This window comes from Bombina bombina, chromosome 3, assembly GCF_027579735.1.
Source record: "Bombina bombina isolate aBomBom1 chromosome 3, aBomBom1.pri, whole genome shotgun sequence".
In the NCBI taxonomy this organism is placed as follows: Eukaryota; Metazoa; Chordata; class Amphibia; order Anura; family Bombinatoridae; genus Bombina; species Bombina bombina.
In genome coordinates, this window is record NC_069501.1 from 510,853,509 (window position 1) to 510,874,128 (window position 20,620).

The 20,620-nt window shown below is 36.9% G+C and overlaps 2 non-coding genes and 13 pseudogenes across 2 annotated transcripts; all 15 read right to left on the reverse strand.

The window, feature by feature from the left end:
• Window positions 1-842: 842 nt before the first annotated feature.
• LOC128654817 (uncharacterized) lies at window positions 843-961 on the reverse strand (annotated as a pseudogene).
• Window positions 962-1,314: 353 nt separating this feature from the next.
• Window positions 1,315-1,433, reverse strand: LOC128654788 (uncharacterized; annotated as a pseudogene).
• Window positions 1,434-2,256: 823 nt separating this feature from the next.
• Window positions 2,257-2,375, reverse strand: LOC128654841 (uncharacterized; annotated as a pseudogene).
• Window positions 2,376-2,808: 433 nt separating this feature from the next.
• On the reverse strand, window positions 2,809-2,927 carry LOC128654899 (5S ribosomal RNA). The gene has a single exon (XR_008401545.1). It is a non-coding gene; the product is annotated as a 5S ribosomal RNA (ribosomal RNA).
• Window positions 2,928-3,291: 364 nt separating this feature from the next.
• On the reverse strand, window positions 3,292-3,410 carry LOC128654978 (uncharacterized; annotated as a pseudogene).
• Window positions 3,411-3,755: 345 nt separating this feature from the next.
• On the reverse strand, window positions 3,756-3,875 carry LOC128654889 (uncharacterized; annotated as a pseudogene).
• Window positions 3,876-5,458: 1,583 nt separating this feature from the next.
• On the reverse strand, window positions 5,459-5,577 carry LOC128654850 (uncharacterized; annotated as a pseudogene).
• A 340-nt stretch (window positions 5,578-5,917) lies between these two features.
• LOC128654835 (uncharacterized) lies at window positions 5,918-6,036 on the reverse strand (annotated as a pseudogene).
• A 348-nt stretch (window positions 6,037-6,384) lies between these two features.
• Window positions 6,385-6,503, reverse strand: LOC128655073 (uncharacterized; annotated as a pseudogene).
• A 353-nt stretch (window positions 6,504-6,856) lies between these two features.
• On the reverse strand, window positions 6,857-6,972 carry LOC128654826 (uncharacterized; annotated as a pseudogene).
• Window positions 6,973-7,821: 849 nt separating this feature from the next.
• Window positions 7,822-7,940, reverse strand: LOC128654818 (uncharacterized; annotated as a pseudogene).
• Window positions 7,941-8,293: 353 nt separating this feature from the next.
• On the reverse strand, window positions 8,294-8,412 carry LOC128654812 (uncharacterized; annotated as a pseudogene).
• A 1,746-nt stretch (window positions 8,413-10,158) lies between these two features.
• Window positions 10,159-10,277, reverse strand: LOC128654842 (uncharacterized; annotated as a pseudogene).
• A 433-nt stretch (window positions 10,278-10,710) lies between these two features.
• LOC128654900 (5S ribosomal RNA) lies at window positions 10,711-10,829 on the reverse strand. Its single transcript, XR_008401546.1, has one exon. It is a non-coding gene; the product is annotated as a 5S ribosomal RNA (ribosomal RNA).
• A 364-nt stretch (window positions 10,830-11,193) lies between these two features.
• Window positions 11,194-11,312, reverse strand: LOC128654990 (uncharacterized; annotated as a pseudogene).
• Window positions 11,313-20,620: the final 9,308 nt, after the last annotated feature.

Genomic DNA, 20,620 nt, shown 5'->3' on the forward strand with positions numbered 1-20,620 from the left:
GCTTCTTCCCAACGCTTTTTGTTCTTGCTCATGCTGTCATTCACAGTCTGTAAAAAATTGAAGAGTTAAAACGGGGTTAAAATTTAGATGGCAAATATATAAATAAATTAATAAATAGTGCCAGTACAGGCCCAGAATCACTTGCTGACCCATGACAAAAAGTATACATAGATAAAGAGTTTCCTGCCCCTCTTTCTGCCTGCCTGCCTGTCTGTCTTTACAAAAGATAATTATCTTTAATACAATGGACATCTAATTTTTAGTAATTGCAAGCTACATTTGTTTCAATGAATATTACTACTATCAATAAATATGAGGCATGCTTCACTGCTTTAAAAATGAAAAAAAAGAGCCTACTGCTCCTGGTGTTCCTGGTGTTCCCAGGCGGTCTCCCATCAAGGTACTGACCAGGCCTGGCACTGGCTAACTTCCGAGATCAGACGGGATCGAGTGCATTCAAGGCAAAGTAGCGGTAGACCCTTAGTGCTTCTTCCCAACGCTTTTTGTTCTTGCTCATGCTGTCATTCACAGTCTGTAAAAAATTGAAGAGTTAAAACGGGGTTAAAATTTAGATGGCAAATATATAAATAAATTAATAAATAGTGCCAGTACAGGCCCAGAATCACTTGCTGACCCATGACAAAAGTATACATAGATACAGAGTTTCCTGCCCCTCTTTCTGCCTGCCTGCCTGTCTGTCTGTCTGTCTTTACAAAAGATAATTATCTTTAATACAATGGACATCTAATTTTTAGTAGTTGCAAGCTACAGTTGTTTAATTGAATATTGCTACTATCAGTAAATATGACGCATGCTTCACTGCTTTAAAAATGAAAATAAAAAGCCTACCACACCTGGTGTTCCCAAGCGGTATCCCATCCAGGTACTGACCAGGCCTGGCACTGCTTAAAATCCGAGATCAGATGTGATCGGGTGCATTCAAGGCAGTGTGGCAGTAGACATTTATCGCTTCTTCCCAACGCTTTTTGTTCTTGCTCATGCAGTCAATCACAGTCTGTAAAAAATTGAAGAGTTAAAACAGGGTTAAAATTTAGCTAGCAAATATATAAATAAATTAATAAATAGTGCCAGTACAGGCCCAGGATCACTTGCTGACCCATGATAAAAAATATACATAGATAAAGAGTTTCCTGTCCCTCTTTCTGCCTGCCTGTCTGTCTTTACAAAAGATAATTATCTTTAATACAATGGACATCTCATTTTTAGTAATTGCAAGCTACAGTTGTTTAATTGAATATTGCTACTATCAATAAATATGACGCATGCTTCACTGCTTTAAAAATGAAAAAAAAAAGCATACTGCACCTGGTGTTCCCAGGCAGTCTCCCATCCAGGTACTTACCAGGCCTGGCCCTGCTTAACTTCCGAGATCAGACAGGATCGAGTGCATTCAAGGCAGAGTAGCGGTAGACACTTAGCGCTTCTTCCCAACGCTTTTTGTTCTTGCTCATGCTGTCATTGACAGTCTGTAAAAAATTGAAGAGCTAAAACGGGGTTAAAATTTAGATGGCAAATATATAAATAAATTAATAAATAGTGCCAGTACAGGCCCAGAATCACTTGCTGACCCATGACAAAAGTATACATAGATAAAGAGTTTCCTGCCCCTCTTTCTGCCTGCCTGCCTGTCTGTCTGTCTTTACAAAAGATAATTATCTTTAATACAATGGACATCTAATTTTTAGTAATTGCAAGCTACAGTTGTTTCAATGAATATTGCTACTATCAATAAATATGACGCATGCTTCACTGCTTTAAAAATGAAAAAAAAAGACTACTACACCTGGTGTTCCCAGGCGGTCTCCCATCCAGGTACTGACGATGCCTGGCCCTGTTTAACTTCCGAGATCAGGTGCATTCAAGGCAGTGTGGCGGTAGACACTTAGCGCTTCTTCCCAAAGCTTTTTGTTCTTGCTCATGCTGTCATTCACAGTCTGTAAAAAATTGAAGACATAAAACGGGGTTAAAATTTAGATGGCAAATATATAAATAAATAAATAAATAGTGCCAGTACAGGCCCAGAATCACTTGCTGACCCATGACAAAAAGTATACATAGATACAGAGTTTCCTGCCCCTCTTTCTGACTGCCTGCCTGTCTTTACAAAAGATAATTATCTTTAATACAATGGACATCTAATTTTTAGTAATTGCAAGCTACAGTGGTTTCAATGAATATTGCTACTATCAGTAAATATGACGCATGCTTCACTGCTTTAAAAATGAAAAAAATAAAAGCCTACCGCAACAGGTGTACCCAGGCGTTCTCCTATCCAGGTACTGAGAAGGCCTGGCCCTGCTTAACTTCCGAGATCAGATGGGATCGGGTGCATTCAAGGAAGTGTGGCGGTAGACACTTAGCGTTTCTTCCTAGCGCTTTTTGTTCTTGCTCATGGTGTCATTCACAGTCTGTAAAAAATTGAAGAGTTAAAATGGGGTTAAAATTTAGATGGCAAATTAATAAATAAATTAATAAATAGTGCCAGTACAGGCCCAGAATCACTTGCTGACCCATAACAAAAAGTATACATAGATAAAGAGTTTCCTGCCCCTCTTTCTGCCTGCCTGCCTTCCTGTCTTCTGAGATCATATGGGATCGGGTGCATTCAAGGCAGTGTGGCAGTAGACAGTGCTTCTCCCAACGCTTTTTGTCTTTACAAAAGATAATTATCTTTAATACAATGGACATCTAATTTTTAGTAATTGCAAGCTACAATTGTTTCAATGAATATTGCTACTATCAGTAAATATGAAGCTTGCTTCACTGCTTTAAAAATGAAAAAAAAAAAGCCTACCGCACCTGGTGTTCCCAGGCGGTCTACCCTCCAGGTACTGACCAGGCCTGGCCCTGCTTAACTTCCGATATCAGACGGGATCGGGTGCATTCAAGGAAGTGTGGCGGTAGACACTTAGCACTTCTTCCAAACGCTTTTTGTTCTTGCTCATGCTGTCATTCACAGTCTGTAAAAAATTGAAGAGTTAAAACAGGGTTAAAATTTAGATGGCAAATATATAAATAAATAAATAAATAGTGCCAGTACAGGCCCAGAATCACTTGCTGACCCATGACAAAAAGTATACATAGATAAAGAGTTTCCTGCCCCTCTTTCTGCCTGCCCGCCTGCCTGTCTGTCTGTCTTTACAAAAGATAATTATCTTTAATACAATGGACATCTAATTTTTAGTAATTGCAAGCTACAGTTGTTTCAATGAATATTGCTACTATCAGTAAATATGACGCATGCTTCACTGCTTTAAAAATGCAAAATAAAGCCTACCGCACCTGGTGTTCACAGGCGGTCTCCCATCCAGGTACTGACCAGGCCTGGCCCTCCTTAACTTCTGAGATCAGACGGGATCGGGTGCATTCAAGGTAGTGTGGCAGTAGACTTATAGTACTTCTCCCAATGCTTTTTGTTCTTGCTCATGCTGTCATTCACAGTCTGTAAAAAATTGAAGAGTTAAAACGGGGTTAAAATTTAGATGGCAAATATATAAATAAATTAATAAATAGTGCCAGTACAGGCCCAGAATCACTTGCTGAACCATGACAAAAAGTCTACATAGATAAAGAGTTTCCTGCCCCTCTTTCTGCCTGCCCGCCTGCCTGTCTTTACAAAAGATAATTATCTTTATTACAATGGACATCTAATTTTTAGTAATTGCAAGCTACAGTTGTTTCAATGAATATTGCTACTATCACTAAATATGACGCATGCTTTATTACTTTAAAAATGAAAAAAATAGCCTGGTGTTCCCAGGCAGTCTCCAATCCAGGTACTGACCAGGCCTAGCCCTGCTTAACTTCCGAGATCAGATGGGATTGAGTGCATTCAAGGCAGTGTGGCGGTAGACACTTAGCGCTTCTTCCCAACGCTTTTTGTTCTTGCTCATGCTGTCATTCCCAGTCTGTAAAAAATTGAAGAGTTAAAACGGGGTTAAAATTTAGATGGCAAATATAAAAATAAATTAATAAATAGTGCCAAAACAGGCCCAGAATCCCTTGCTGACCCATGACAAAAAGTATACATAGATACAGAGTTTCCTGCCCCTCTTTCTGCCATCCTGTCTGTCTTTACAAAAGATAATTATCTTTAATACAATGGACATCTAATTTTTAGTAATTACAAGTGTTACAGACCCCATTCAGGAGGCCAGTAAACAGATTAAATGTAACCTGTTAAAACAGGAAATAAGGAGAATGGGTGTGTACTTCACAGAATCCTCAATGGTTATATTTATTAAACATATATTTGTTTGCAACTGTATTCAAACAATAAAGTTTTGCAGTTGTATTCAAACAATAAAAGTTTTGCAATTGTATTCAAACAATAAAGTTTTGCAATTGTATTCAAACAATAAAAGTTTTGCAATTGTATTCAAACAATAGTTTTGCAATTGTATTCAAACAATAACGTTTTGCAATCTTCATAACCAAGCAACATGTAATTTGTGCTTTTTTATCATAAATATTAAACATGCACATATTCATTTTTCCCTAGAGTATTCCTCTATCACTTTTCATGTAAATCAATCTCAAAAACTTTACATTCTTATCTATACAAGGGAATGTTATACATAACAGGACATGTAATACATCTTTTCTAATAGAAGACAATATTGTATCTGAAATTATCTGCATATAAAGTACATTTAACTGTAAATAACTGTCTCTGTGTCAGACAGTGCTGTTACCAATACATATTTTATATTAACATTAACATCATATGGCATTTAACACAAATGAATACTGCATTAATAAAATAATTTAGAAGTAACTGGAATGAATTAATACATTAATACAGTAATTTAGAAGTAACTGGATCCTTACAATCTTATTTTGATTACCTCAGACATATTTACAGATCAACTGATTCATTAAATACAGTACTGTTAACATATCTCTGTTATTTTCTCCCATCTAACATTTTGCACATGTAATAAAGCTGTACATAAAATATCTCTTTTACACCTGAAGTGTTTTGTGTGGTATTTCTTTAGGCATACCTGTTAAAACAGGATATAAGGAGAATAGGTGTGTATTTCACAGAATCCTCAATAGCTATGAGGTAAAACAAAAAGTCTCTTTGCTCCACCCATGATCTCCCACAATCCTTCAGGATCATAGGTCTATGCCAAAATAAGAGTCCTATGCTCTCACAACAGAGAGTTGTATTCTCATAGTAAATGATTACAAAATAGGAGTCCTATGCTCTCACAACAGAGAGTTGCATTTTCATAGAAAATTATTACAAGCACCATGTAAAACAAATACAATTAAACAAACATCTTTCAATATGAAACATAAAAATTGCATAAAACATTATACAATTGTGCACATATATTTTATGTGTTACACAAGCTACAGTTGTTTCAATGAATATTGCTACTATCAATAAATATGACGCATGCTTCACTGCTTTAAAAATGAAAAAAAAATCCTATCACACCTGGTCTTCCCAGGCAGTCTCCCATACAGGAACTGACCAGGCCTGGCCCTGCTTAACTTCCGAGATCAGATGGGATTGCGTGCATTCAAGGCAGTGAGGCGGTAGACACTTAGGTTTATTCCCAACGCTTTTTGTTCTTGCTCATGGTGTCATTCACAGTCTGTAAAATTTTAAAAGTTAAAACGGATGGCAAATATATAAATAAATTAATAAATAGTGCCAGTACAGGCCCAGAATCACTTGCTGACCCATGACAAAAAGTATACATAGATAAAGAGTTTCCTGCCCCTCTTTCTGCCTGCCTGTCTGTTTTTGCAAAAGATAATTATCTTTAATACAATGGACATCTAATTTTTAGTAATTGCAAGCTACATTTGTTTCAATGAATATTACTACTATCAATAAATATGACGCATGCTTCACTGCTTTAAAAATGAAAAAAAAAAGAGCCTACTGCTCCTGGTGTTCCCAGGTGGTCTCCCATACAGGTACTGACCAGGCCTGGCCCTGCTTAATTTCCGAGATCAGACGGGATTGAGTGCATTCAAGGCAGAGTAGCGGTAGACCCTTAGTGCTTCTTCCCAACGCTTTTTGTTCTTGCTCATGCTGTCATTCACAGTCTGTAAAAAATTGAAGAGTTAAAACGGGGTTAAAATTAAGATGGCAAATATATAAATAAATTAATAAATAGTGCCAGTACAGGCCCAGAATCACTTGCTGACCCATGACAAAAGTATACATAGATACAGAGTTTCCTGCCCCTCTTTCTGCCTGCCTGTCTTTACAAAAGATAATTATCTTTAATACAATGGACATCTAATTTTTAGTAATTGCAAGCTACAGTTGTTTCATTGAATATTGCTACTATCAGTAAATATGACGCACGCTTCACTGCTTTAAAAAAGAAAATAAAAAGCCTACCGCACCTGGTGTTCCCAAGCAGTATCCCATCCAGGTACTGACCAGGCCTGGCATTGCTTAACTTCCGAGATCAGATGTGATCGGGTGCATTCAAGGAAGTGTGGCAGTAGATACTTATTGCTTCTTCCCAACGCTTTTTGTTCTTGCCCATGCTGTCAATCATAGTCTGTAAAAAATTGAAGAGTTAAAACGGGGTTAAAATTTAGATAGCAAATATATAAATAAATTAATAAATAGTGCCAGTACAGGCCCAGGATCACTTGCTGACCCATGACAAAAAGTATACATAGATAAAGAGTTTCCTGTCCTTCTTTCTGCCTGCCTGTCTGTCTTTACAAAAGATAAATATCTTTAATACAATGGACATCCAATTTTTAGTAATTGCAAGCTACAGTTGTTTCAATGAATATTGCTACTATCAGTAAATATGACGCATGCTTCACTGCTTTAAAAATGAAAAAAAAAAGCCTGCCACACCTGGTGTTCCCAGGCGGTCTCCCATCCAGGTACAGACTAGGCCTGGCCCTGCTTAACTTCCGAGATCAGACGGGATCGGGTGCATTCAAAGCAGTGTAGTAGACACTTAGCGCTTCTTCCCAACGCTTTTTGTTCTTGCTCATGCTGTCATTCACAGTCTGTAAAAAATTGAAGAGTTAAAACGGGGTTAAAATTTAGATGGCAAATATATAAATAAATTAATAAATAGTGCCAGTACAGGCCCAGAATCACTTGCTGACCCATGACAAAAAGTATACATAGATAAAGAGTTTCCTGCCCCTCTTTCTGCCTGCCTGCCTGTCTGTCTTTACAAAAGATAATTATCTTTAATACAATGGACATCTAATTTTTAGTAATTGCAAGCTACATTTGTTTCAATGAATATTACTACTATCAATAAATATGAGGCATGCTTCACTGCTTTAAAAATGAAAAAAAAGAGCCTACTGCTCCTGGTGTTCCTGGTGTTCCCAGGCGGTCTCCCATCAAGGTACTGACCAGGCCTGGCACTGGCTAACTTCCGAGATCAGACGGGATCGAGTGCATTCAAGGCAAAGTAGCGGTAGACCCTTAGTGCTTCTTCCCAACGCTTTTTGTTCTTGCTCATGCTGTCATTCACAGTCTGTAAAAAATTGAAGAGTTAAAACGGGGTTAAAATTTAGATGGCAAATATATAAATAAATTAATAAATAGTGCCAGTACAGGCCCAGAATCACTTGCTGACCCATGACAAAAGTATACATAGATACAGAGTTTCCTGCCCCTCTTTCTGCCTGCCTGCCTGTCTGTCTGTCTGTCTTTACAAAAGATAATTATCTTTAATACAATGGACATCTAATTTTTAGTAATTGCAAGCTACAGTTGTTTAATTGAATATTGCTACTATCAGTAAATATGACGCATGCTTCACTGCTTTAAAAATGAAAATAAAAAGCCTACCACACCTGGTGTTCCCAAGCGGTATCCCATCCAGGTACTGACCAGGCCTGGCACTGCTTAAAATCCGAGATCAGATGTGATCGGGTGCATTCAAGGCAGTGTGGCAGTAGACATTTATCGCTTCTTCCCAACGCTTTTTGTTCTTGCTCATGCAGTCAATCACAGTCTGTAAAAAATTGAAGAGTTAAAACAGGGTTAAAATTTAGCTAGCAAATATATAAATAAATTAATAAATAGTGCCAGTACAGGCCCAGGATCACTTGCTGACCCATGATAAAAAATATACATAGATAAAGAGTTTCCTGTCCCTCTTTCTGCCTGCCTGTCTGTCTTTACAAAAGATAATTATCTTTAATACAATGGACATCTCATTTTTAGTAATTGCAAGCTACAGTTGTTTAATTGAATATTGCTACTATCAATAAATATGACGCATGCTTCACTGCTTTAAAAATGAAAAAAAAAAGCATACTGCACCTGGTGTTCCCAGGAAGTCTCCCATCCAGGTACTTACCAGGCCTGGCCCTGTTTAACTTCCGAGATCAGACAGGATCGAGTGCATTCAAGGCAGAGTAGCGGTAGACACTTAGCGCTTCTTCCCAACGCTTTTTGTTCTTGCTCATGCTGTCATTGACAGTCTGTAAAAAATTGAAGAGCTAAAACGGGGTTAAAATTTAGATGGCAAATATATAAATAAATTAATAAATAGTGCCAGTACAGGCCCAGAATCACTTGCTGACCCATGACAAAAGTATACATAGATAAAGAGTTTCCTGCCCCTCTTTCTGCCTGCCTGCCTGTCTGTCTGTCTTTACAAAAGATAATTATCTTTAATACAATGGACATCTAATTTTTAGTAATTGCAAGCTACAGTTGTTTCAATGAATATTGCTACTATCAATAAATATGACGCATGCTTCACTGCTTTAAAAATGAAAAAAAAATCCTACCGCACCTGGTGTTAATAGGCGGTCTCCCATACAAGTACTGACCAGGTCTGGCCCTGCTTAACTTCCAAGATCAGGTGCATTCAAGGCAGTGTGGCGGTAGACACTTAGAGCTTCTTCCTCACACTTTTTGTACTTGCTCATGCTGTCAATCACAGTCTGTAAAAAATTGAAGAGTTAAAATGGGGTTAAAATTTAGATGGCAAATATATAAATAAATTAATAAATAGTGCCAGTACAGGCCCAGAATCACTTGCTAACCCATGACAAAAAGTAAACATAGATAAAGAGTTTCCTGCCCCTCTTTCAGCCTGCCTGCCTGTCTGTCTGTCTTTACAAATGATAATTATCTTTACTACAATGGACATCTAATTTTTAGTAATTGCAAGCTACAGTTGTTTCATTGAATATTGCTACTATCAGTAAATATGACGCATGCTTCACTGCTTTAAAAATGAAAAAAAAAAAAGACCGCACCTGGTGTTCCCAAGCAGTATCCCATCCAGGCCTTGCACTGCTTTGTTAGTGGGATCGGGTGCATTCAAGGCAATGTGGCAGTAGACACTTAGCGCTTCTTCCCAACGCTTTTTGTTCTTGCTCATGCTGTCAATCACAGTCTGTAAAAAATTGAAGAGTTAAAACAGGGTTAAAATTTAGATAGCAAATATATAAATAAATTAATAAATAGTGCCAGTACAGGCCCAGGATCACTTGCTGACCCATGACAAAAAGTATACATAGATAAAGAGTTTCATGTCCCTCTTTCTGCCTGCCTGCCTGTCTGTCTTTACAAAAGATAATTGTCTGTAATACAATGGACATCTAATTTTTAGTAATTGGAAGCTACAGTTGTTTCAATGAATATTGCTACTATCAATAAATATGACGCATGCTTCACTGCTTTAAAAATGAAAAAAAAAGACTACTACACCTGGTGTTCCCAGGCGGTCTCCCATCCAGGTACTGACGATGCCTGGCCCTGTTTAACTTCCGAGATCAGGTGCATTCAAGGCAGTGTGGCGGTAGACACTTAGCGCTTCTTCCCAAAGCTTTTTGTTCTTGCTCATGCTGTCATTCACAGTCTGTAAAAAATTGAAGACATAAAACGGGGTTAAAATTTAGATGGCAAATATATAAATAAATAAATAAATAGTGCCAGTACAGGCCCAGAATCACTTGCTGACCCATGACAAAAAGTATACATAGATACAGAGTTTCCTGCCCCTCTTTCTGACTGCCTGCCTGTCTTTACAAAAGATAATTATCTTTAATACAATGGACATCTAATTTTTAGTAATTGCAAGCTACAGTGGTTTCAATGAATATTGCTACTATCAGTAAATATGACGCATGCTTCACTGCTTTAAAAATGAAAAAAATAAAAGCCTACCGCAACAGGTGTACCCAGGCGTTCTCCTATCCAGGTACTGAGAAGGCCTGGCCCTGCTTAACTTCCGAGATCAGATGGGATCGGGTGCATTCAAGGAAGTGTGGCGGTAGACACTTAGCGTTTCTTCCTAGCGCTTTTTGTTCTTGCTCATGGTGTCATTCACAGTCTGTAAAAAATTGAAGAGTTAAAATGGGGTTAAAATTTAGATGGCAAATTAATAAATAAATTAATAAATAGTGCCAGTACAGGCCCAGAATCACTTGCTGACCCATAACAAAAAGTATACATAGATAAAGAGTTTCCTGCCCCTCTTTCTGCCTGCCTGCCTTCCTGTCTTCTGAGATCATATGGGATCGGGTGCATTCAAGGCAGTGTGGCAGTAGACAGTGCTTCTCCCAACGCTTTTTGTCTTTACAAAAGATAATTATCTTTAATACAATGGACATCTAATTTTTAGTAATTGCAAGCTACAATTGTTTCAATGAATATTGCTACTATCAGTAAATATGAAGCTTGCTTCACTGCTTTAAAAATGAAAAAAAAAAAGCCTACCGCACCTGGTGTTCCCAGGCGGTCTACCCTCCAGGTACTGACCAGGCCTGGCCCTGCTTAACTTCCGATATCAGACGGGATCGGGTGCATTCAAGGAAGTGTGGCGGTAGACACTTAGCACTTCTTCCAAACGCTTTTTGTTCTTGCTCATGCTGTCATTCACAGTCTGTAAAAAATTGAAGAGCTAAAACAGGGTTAAAATTTAGATGGCAAATATATAAATAAATAAATAAATAGTGCCAGTACAGGCCCAGAATCACTTGCTGACCCATGACAAAAAGTATACATAGATAAAGAGTTTCCTGCCCCTCTTTCTGCCTGCCCGCCTGCCTGTCTGTCTGTCTTTACAAAAGATAATTATCTTTAATACAATGGACATCTAATTTTTAGTAATTGCAAGCTACAGTTGTTTCAATGAATATTGCTACTATCAGTAAATATGACGCATGCTTCACTGCTTTAAAAATGCAAAATAAAGCCTACCGCACCTGGTGTTCACAGGCGGTCTCCCATCCAGGTACTGACCAGGCCTGGCCCTCCTTAACTTCTGAGATCAGACGGGATCGGGTGCATTCAAGGTAGTGTGGCAGTAGACTTATAGTACTTCTCCCAATGCTTTTTGTTCTTGCTCATGCTGTCATTCACAGTCTGTAAAAAATTGAAGAGTTAAAACGGGGTTAAAATTTAGATGGCAAATATATAAATAAATTAATAAATAGTGCCAGTTGTCATGAATTTTTCATGACGGAACAGACTCCATGTTGTTGTTTTTTTGTTTTAAGCTTAACCAGGGCTCAGATATTATTACATTGAATTTTGTTTCCCTCAGTCTTGCTGACTGAGAAGTTTCATATCAATATGTTTTCCATTATTCAATGTAGTTTACTTTCTTAGACCCTAGCTAGGGTCTTATTTCTGTAAATAAGTTCAGTTTATAACCCTGATTGTAGTCTAGGAATGTTGGGGTAAACATAAATATAATAAGTATTTTTCTAATATTTTTACCCTATATGCGAGAGCCATCTACTGTTAGAACAATAATATTTCATCTAATTAATTTTATGTTAATTAATGATTAAAATATTATAATTAATGACTCCTCCTAGATGAGAGAATGAGAATATATAGGGTCTAGCCCAATGGGAGGAGGTCGTTTTCCTGGGTTTTTGGAACTGGTCACATAATTTATGGAGTTGGTACTTTGCTAATCAACTACAGAGGTCCGAGATTATTGGATTATAACTGCTGAGGCTAGTTTAGCCTATTCGGACAGACCTACGACCTGACAGTTTGATTCCTGTCTGCAAAGGGGGAATTTATTTACTTTGGTGATGTATGAAAGAAAGTCACTTTAAATGTTAATATCATTAAGATTTACATTTTACATTTATGTAAAATACCTTTGTCTATTTAATCAGGTAAATTAATTAATTGTTTTATAGCTTTGTGTTTTCCTTATAAAAATTCCTACCACCTGGTCTTATTTGTCGACAATAACACTGAGTGAATCAGGAATTAGGATTGATTATCATCTGACGGTTTGTCATAATTATTAATCTACCTGATTCTCCGCAAATACCTTAGAGGGTTTATAATCAAATATTTGGTTCCTACCATCATGCCAATGTTTGTGTTATTTTGAAAATATGACTTAATTATCTTTATAGTTTAATCTCTGTATTATTCTGTTTTCCTTGCTATTTGGAGTTTTGTTATCGCTTTAGTGATTATTATAGAACTGTAGTTTATATCTCTGTAATATTTTGATTGCTTAAGTTTCTATTAAATGCTAATTATTAATAACAAAATACATTAATAAAGCTAATTTTTGTTATTCATCTGGTGTCGGTATAATTAATAGACTGATAGCAACTAAAAGGATTCAGATTTGTTAATTACCTTTCATAAGTTATAGAAAAATGTGTCATTTAAAATTGCACCATTTCACATAATATACTTTTATAGATAAAGGTAATATTCATAACATCTTGGGGGCACTAGCAGAGAGTCGAAATAGTTTATTGATTGCCGATATTGCTGTTTTCTTGTGGAAATAATTAGTATTAATTACGTATTTTCTTGCAATTGTATTTCTCCTTTAAGTGAAAAGCAGACTTGAGTTTGTTTTGCTGTCCTTGTGTTGTTTTGAGAAGAGATAACATTTTGGCTGTTGTCCCGGATAGGAAAATTGTATTTTGCAGTTAAAGCTACAGTGGGTTATTTGAGCATTTGATTAAAAAAATGTCTGTGTTTGGGGATGTTTCTGGTCAGGATAGTAGGTCTCTTTTGGGTAATTCTCAATCTATATCTGATACTGATACAGCGGAAGTTGTGCGAAATAGAGTTTTACATCAACTTTTTCGTAAAGTTAAATCAAAGGATTCTTTTGATAATTGGTATCTGGGTTTGAAGTCAATGATCCGTGACCCAAAATATATTTTGTGTGATAACCCTGATGGTTATATGGCAAAATTGTTAAAATTGGCAAATGCTAAGGACTCTAATAAGATAAATAAATTGATATATAGTACATGGCCAATATTGTTTCTTTTGCAAGAATTTTGGGCTGAGAAATATATCCAGCAGAATGCTGAATTTACTATTGTATCAGCTGAGGTGGATATGTTGAGTAAAAAATTGTCTGAAAGCAAAAATAAGGTTCGCTACCAGGAAAAGACAGAACGGGAGTTGCAGATTAAAATAAATGACTTAGAATACAGAGTTAGCGCTCTTAAAGACAGATTGACAGCCTCTAATCATGAAAATGATGCTTTAACACATGTTAATAGCATTCTTGATAAACAAGTAATGTATGCTGAAAAGGAATTGGAGAAACTCAGGGAAGGTCAATCTGAGCTCTGTGTTCAACCTGAGATTAAGTTTTCAACTCCCGCTCATGTTGATTTTTCCTCAAAGGAAAAGAAAGATTTGGATCACAGAATCCAGGAATTTTCTGACGATGCTGAAAGTATTGATTATAAAACAATGCCAAATAAAAGGAAACAAGCAAAAACAATTGAACGTTAGACATAATGATGTGAAAATCATAAAGTTTCTTAAGGAAACTATTCAACCATTTGATGAATGTAGTAAAACATCAATTGTTGATCATATAGATTTTTTTGAACGTACTCTGGAGTTGTTGGACATGACAGATAACAGTTATAAGATACGTTATTTACCTTGGACTTTTGTCACTAAGCATTTTGGATTTTTCAAATGTCTTGAGGAAGAGGGGGTTAAACAGTGGGATGATATAAAGTGGCTAAGGCTGTATACAGCCTTTTCCCCTCTTAAATCTGTAATTGCAAAGAAAAAAAGTTTGTACAGTATGCAATGTGCAGATGATCAGAGCCCTCGTGATTTTCTGGCTTGTCTCAAACTCTTTTATTGTGAGTGTGAAGCCGCGGCAGATTGTAATTGCCCAGAATTTAAACAATTGTATTTTTATGCATTACCTGCATACATACGCCAAAATCTGGTTAGAGATTTTAATCCAACAGTGTCATTAAATTGGCTTGTTAAAGAATGTACCAAAGTTTATGAAATTCACCAACTTGAGTTAAAGGGTATTTTTAAAACAAAGAGTTTTTCAGGCCAAGTAGCAGGAATTAATGTTGCTTCTGAGCATCCATTACAGTCCAGTCAGAATTCTCAGACAGAAAAATGTTCAGGAGAGGGGGCTAATACTGATTATTTTGGTCGAGGGAAAAGAAACTGGTTTAACAGGAGCTACTATAATAATAGCTTTCCTGGCAGAGGATCTGCAAATACTAATCCTACAGCAACAGCTGTAACACACCCTTCCAGTCCAAAGGAGGGAACGTCTAAGAAAGCTCCTCAAAAGTCTGAAGACTATGGTAGGCTGGAAAAACAGGTTAAGGAGTTAAGCTTGCAGATGAGCCAGTTGATGTCAATGTTGTCCCAGCCAAACGTAAAATCAGGAAATAACCCCTTTTCTGCCTGCCAGCCTAGTACTAGTCAGGTAAATTGACTAATTGATACCCCAAAGCAAACTCCAGGATTTGATGTGATTAATTAATCTAATCTAATGTTGTCTGATGTAAATAGTAATTTAGAGAATGTTATTGCTCATGGTACTAATGTTTCCTCAGGTGAAAATGTGGTAAAGCTTCAATCTAATCAAAAAATTATTTTATGTGATCATGTAAGCTCTAATGAATGCAAAAATGCTTATCTCCCTTTAACAGGACAGACTGAGAGTGTATGTGTCACTCCTGATCCTGCTCATATGGGGTTAAGAGATAACATGTTACTTGAAAACTGTAGTCATATGCAGGATGTTATTAAATCCCATGAGACTACGGCAGTCCTGCAAGCTTTACCTGAAGGTGGTGGTAATGGGTTGATATTGGATACCCCTACCATTAATACTGATAATTCACCTAAAATTTTTACAATACAATGGTTAGGTGTTTCAGACCTGGAGGGGGACAATATTACCAAATGTAAACAATGGAAGAATGCAAACATGTTGGAGCATTCTCATTTTCTCTGTGAAATGCAAGAAAGAAATCAGAGGTATTATATACCCCTCAACATCCAGAACATTATGGGACAGGTTATGAGCCTAATTGATACTGGTTCTCAAATTACTGTCATGTCAGAAAATATTTTTAGGCAAATCATGGACATAGCTCCAGAGGAGTTAAAGTTTAAAACCTACACTGGTATCTTGCAAAATTTTGATGGAAAACCTATTGAAGTTATAGGTTATGTCTGGCTTAAAATCAAAATTGGGAAAATGTCCCTGCAACATCCAGTTGTTGTGGTTAAAGCAGCTGAAGAACAATTTCTTATTGGGAATGATTTGCTTAGACGCCTTAATCCTATAATTGATTGCATAAATGGTGTTGTATGGTCACAGGTGAATACACCAATCAATTATCAACGGGTTAAATATTATACTAACCCAAAGTGTTGTCATATAATTGAGTATAGAGAGGATTCTGTTGAAATTCATTTTTGGAACAGTCAAGTACCTGAGATGACAATCCTACAAAATAAGGATGTTGGCATGCAGTTATGTATGTGTGACAATGTAATTCAAGTTAATCCAAAAGAGATTGCAGGTACTTTGGTGGAAGGTGATGTATTTACTATTTCTTTTCTTCAGAAGAATGGTAAGTCATCTGATTTAAAGAATCATACTCAGTTTTTAACTGAGTTAAAAGAAATAGATCATGAATTGTTTATTCCTCTTCAAATTAATGTTATTGGAAGGGTAAAACATGCAAAACTTGCCCTTAATAGAGAGCATAGTTACATTAGTAGTTGCTTATTAAGACAATTGGAGAATCCAATGATAATTAGGAATCTTCCACCTTAGGATAAGTGGGTGCATGATATTGATGGTGATGTTACAGACGTAGCTGTTGTAGCTAAATGCTTGTTGTCTGTCTCTCTTGGAAATAAGACTGCCAGACATTTATTTTTGGTTTTGGATGAGCTAAAATATCAAATGTATATTTGAAATGATTTGTTACATCGCTTTGTTGTTCAAATTGATTTTACTAACCATATTTGATGGTCAAGATTAAAGAGTAACCCTCTAAACTATATGGATGACATAAAGGTTTTGAGATCTGCTCAACAATTGCCATATGCAATGATTGTACAAGTTCAAAATAATGTAACTATTCCAGGGGGTGGAAATTAATTTCCCCTTTCTCTAGAGGTTAAAAGGGGGCAAGAAATTCAAGGATCTGATGCTCTGATAAATATATGTCAGAAGATCCAACAATTGGGCATAACTGTTACTCATATGCCATTGGTCAATATTCACCAGATGCCATTTACCATTTTGGTAAATAATGTGATGCCCCATAGTATATGTTTGAAGAGGAGTACTATAGTGGGGTTTGCAATAGATTCTGAGTATTTTACCTCTGATCCCACTAATTCTGTTATAGGTCTTATCCCTGATGGATATTTAACAGAAGAGCAGATAGTGGAGCAATGTTTCCATTCCCAACCTGATGGATTGTTCACAGTGCAATCGGTATACCCTTTCAAGGAAAAGGAAGGTATATGTAAGTTTACGGAATCTGAGATTATCTTTGATCAAAAGCTCTCTGATGATGAATCAGAAGGGTATGCAAAGGAAGAGAAGAAGAGGGTAAATATGATTACAAAGGACCTATCCATACAGCTCGAAGAGACATATGAGATAGGTAAACCTGAAATTTTTCCTGGATTTAATGAAATGGTGGAGGAACAGATTTTTTTGGCAGATGGGTGTTCTAATGAAAGGGAATGCCAACAATTAAGAGAAATCTTAATGGAATTTCAGGAGATATTTGCCAAAGATTCTTATGACTGTGGTTCAACAGATCTACATACTCTTAGAGTTCCAACTGATCCTAAAGCACCTCCAGTATATGTGAGACAATATTGTCTGTCATTGGCCTCCTATGAATCTTTAGCAGATATTATTAAGAACTTGGAATCGAGAGGTATTATTAAACCAATACATATTCCCTTTAATACTCCTATTTTGGGAGTGTTGAAACCAAATGGGCAATGGAGGTTGTGTGCTGACTTGAGACAGCTTAATAAGCGTGTGCCTATGTCAGGATGGCCAGTCCCATACATAGATCAATGTCTTGCACAGATACAAGGTTCTAAAATTTTTACGACCTTAGACTGTGCGCAAGGTTACGTGACTGTCAAGGTGTGTGAGGAGGACCAACCTAAACTTGCATTTTCATTTGGTGGAGAACAGTTTACCTGGGTCAGGATGCCTTTTGGATATATTAATTCAGGACAGGAGTTTGGTATTTTTATGCATAAGGCTATGCCTGATGCTGCTGAGAGGGGGACATTATGCTATGTGGATGATATATTAATCAAAAGCTCTACTTTTGATGAACACTTGGAAGAAGTCAGGCATGTACTTAAGCAATTGAAAAGGGCAGGTGTAAAACTCTCAATTCAAAAAGCTCAATGGTGTAGAACTAAGGTGAATTTCATTGGTCATGAAATAACTGCTGATGGTTTGAATCCCCAGAAAAAGAAAGTTGAAGCTTTATTGAAAACAAAGAGTCCAACGAGTATTAAAGAACTAAGATCCTTCCTAGGTATAACAAATTACTCTAGGAAATTTATTGACAACTATGCTGAAATTACTAAACCTTTGATTAGGCTATTAAAGAAAGGGGAGCCTTGGACTTGGACAGTAGAACAAGACCAGGCAGTTCAAGAGTTAAAGCTAAGACTAAGGGAAATCCATTTTACTTGGAGACAGGATATACGGATCTTACCTTGAGTGCGGTTCTTTATCAGCATCATGATAAACAGAATAAGATCATTGCATATGCAAGCAAGGCCTTATCTCCAGTAGAGATCAAATGTAATGATTGTGAAAAAGCATTGTTTGCAACAGTTGGGCCTTACAATATTTTCGGAGTTATATCCAAGGAGAAAAAATTATTGTGGAAACTGCTCATCAGTCTTTACAGTGTTTACAGAGTAATAAAATAAAGGCAGGAAATCTATCTAACAGTCGCATTACATCCTGGACCTTTTCTTTGCAGGGTTGGCCTTTGGAGGTTCATTATGCACAGAATAAGAAAAATTATGTTGCACAAGGACTAGCTGAACTTCATGATTGCTCTGAACAGGATATAAAGGAGGAAATTTGTGAGGATGATTATATGGATGATTACATATTCTCACGACATAAGGTTTATGAGGAAATGTATTGTCAACCACTACCTAAGGTATATGTTGATGGTTGTGCTTTTCATACCACTGAAAATGGTGAAAAGAAACTTGTAGCTGGAGCAGGTATTGTGTGGGGTAGTGATTATCACATACAACCTGTTGGTTACTGTTTGGGCCCAAAAAAGTAGCCAAATGGCTGAATTAAGCGCTGTGTATAAGGCCATTCAGATGGCAGTAAATCAGGGATTTAAATAATTTGTTATTACAGATTCAGATTATGTCCGTAACAGTTTTGTTGAATACCTTCCTGTGTTGAAGCGTAATCGGATGATGAGAGCCCGTAACAAGCCAGTTAAACATGGAAAGATGATACTTTCAATTGATGATATTGTTATCTCTAATGAATGGATTGTCTTTTGGAAGAAGACAAAGGGTCATTCAAAGATGCATGGTATTGACAAGGAAGGAAATGATTTAGCTGATACTATGGCTAAACAAGGTGCCCTAGAGGGGGAAATGTTTGACATTGAACACCTTCTTGGTGCATGTCAAATCGCAGTAGTAACCCGTGAGCAAATAAAGAAGGATCAAGAACTATCTGTAGTGCAATGGAGTCAGGATGCACCTAACAAGGATTTGATTACCAGTCACAAGAGGATCCGGTTCTGGGTAAATTTTTACCTTTTTAAGGAGAATCCTATAGTGTATCCAATCCAGGAGAAAGATTGCACTGAAAATGAGGACCTTAGGATCTTATTTAAGTATAAGTTTAAATTTAGTCTTAAAGATGGTTTGTTAGTTTGGACAACTAATAATGGATCTATACAGTGGGTTGTTCCTACTTCTTTTAAAGGTCTTATGCTGCAGCATGCCCATGATGCACCAACATCAGGTCATCGTGGGGAGAGAATTACTTATGAAGTATTGCGTGATTATGCATATTGGCCACATATGCTGAAAGATGTTCAGACTTATTGTCAGGGGTGTTTGGTTTGTCCACAGTTTCAACCAAATTCTCCAACCCACAGGGCACCTTTACAAAAAAGAGGTATGTCTCTCCCATGGTCTGATCTACAAATTGACTTTGTAGGACCACTTACAAAGACATCACGGGGCAATCAATACATGTTAACCTTTACATGTATGTTTACCAAATGGGTGGAGTGTCTTCCATCCCCTAATTGTAGATCTGAAACAGCTGCTGCTTTATTAATCAATCATGTTTTCTCTAGGTTTGGACTTCCTCAGAGGATTGAGTCTGATAGAGGTACTCATTTCACAAGTGAAGTGATGAGAAGAATGTGGTCTATTCTGGGTGTGAAAAGGAAACTACATATTTCCTACCGTGCTGCCTCGAGTGGTGGAGTTGAACAGTATAATCAGTCAGTTGTAAATATCCTGAAAAAGTTTGTGAAGGAATCAGGGAAAGATTGGGATATTAAGTTGCCTTTGGTGTTGATGGCTATTAGATCCACTCCTAGTACTGCAACAAAAATGTCTCCTTTTGAACTAATGACAGGTAGAAAGATGGTACTTCCACAGCATTTGTTGTATCGTACTCAGGATCAGAGTTTGATCAATGCAACAACAACCTATCAATATGTTGAGAATTTAAGAAAGCATTTGCAACAAGCATTTGCTTTTGCTCAGAAAAATCTTGAGAAAGCTGCAATATGTGCTAAAACATATTATGACATGAAAACCACAAAGAAAGAATATGAGGTAAATGATAAAGTTTATCTTTACAATTTTCTTAGAAATCAAGTTAGAGAGAAGAAGTTTCTCCCATCATGGAAAGGGCCGTATGTCATTATTGACAAATCTTCACCTGTGGCATACAAGATTTTGATTCCCACAAGTGGGAAGTCAATAGAAAAGTGGGTGCACATTAACCAATTGCGTGCTTGTCACCCTAGGTCAAAGTTAAAACTAGAGGGGGAGAATAATCCATATATAGAAGAATAATCACTATGATTATTAAAATGGTTTCTTTAGGATAAAGGTGTATGTTTTGTACTGAATATGTTTTTTCCCCCCTATTACAGATAAATATCACCTTCCAGTTGGGTTTGGATTGATGAGATCCAGGATGTTGGCAGTCATCTGGACCATCCTGTTCCTGTGCCAGGGTGTCTCGGTTGAGTTTCATGTACAACCTGTGATAGAACCTGGTCCATCTTCTGGGATCATGCTTGAGGAATCACCCGGTTTCCTGAT